The sequence below is a fragment of the Epinephelus moara genome, chromosome 1 (assembly GCF_006386435.1).
Source record: "Epinephelus moara isolate mb chromosome 1, YSFRI_EMoa_1.0, whole genome shotgun sequence".
Taxonomy (NCBI): domain Eukaryota; kingdom Metazoa; phylum Chordata; class Actinopteri; order Perciformes; family Serranidae; genus Epinephelus; species Epinephelus moara.
The window spans coordinates 731028-732155 of record NC_065506.1 but is presented as its reverse complement, the minus strand read 5'-3'; positions in this window follow the sequence as shown (position 1 = coordinate 732155).

The following is a 1128-nucleotide window of genomic DNA, read 5'->3' as shown; positions in this document are numbered from 1 at the left end:
ACATCAAATATAGACCACAGCATTGAAATTTCAGGTTAATCCAAAGATAAGTGTCTGATAAGAAGTACTTCCTTTCGACACTAGGTGGCGCTATGATTATCAGGAAATATGGTAATGAGAATGTGTTTTATATTTTGGGCGTTTTTTAGACGATCAAAATTCTTTTAATAACTTTTTGTCAGGAGGGTCCACAGATGCTACATGCAAAGTTTGGTGCAAATCGGTCAAATCGCCTAGGAGGAGTTCAAAAAAATAAGTTTTTCATTTGTCGCGATTTAGTGAATGGAAAGTTACTGCGAAAGTGGGTGTGGCTTACACCACACAATTCAGCTGAATTCAGAGAACACGTAAATAGAAGGTTTAACAATGTGCGACATATTATGTATTATGTATTACGCTTTTGCATTGAAAATAGCGCCACCTGCTGGTCATTTTTGGTGTGTGAGTTACAGGGGCCAGTCTTTACCACCCCTATCAATTTTATTTCCATGCTTGTTATGGTGTTGGCACAGTGCCAAATATTAAATTAGACGGCCACCAGAGCGCCACCTAGTGGTGGATCGGTAAGTCCTTCATCAGATATCCTCAGGAGGGCAATGACAATAATTATACCAAGTTTCATTTTAATACGCCCAACCGATGTTGAGATATAAAATACTTAAATTTAAAGAGCGCCACCTTGTGGTCATCATGCAACACTTTGCACAGAGCCTCAGGGGCTCATGGGGAAGTAGTAAACTGAGTTTCATGTCATTCGGACCCACCAATGTGGAGATATGCAACACTTCCTGTTTAGAACTAAATCTGCAGGAAGTTGTTATTTAATAACTTGAGTATTCTTTGGAATATCAAAATTCTTTTAATAAATTTTTTTCAGAAGAGTCCACAGATGCTGTGTGCAAACTTTAGTGCAAATCGGTGAAATTGCCTAGGAAGAGTTCAAAAAAGTAGGTTTGCGACATTTTGCGAATTTGCGGAAATAAAAAGGTTGGTGGAAATGGGCGTGGTCTATATCTAAATTCAGGACGACAATAGATTATAAAATTTTTCGCCAGGTGTGACTTATATTCCAAGTTTGGTGAGTTTTGGGGTATGTTCAGGCAGTGAAAAATGCGATCATATGGGCGG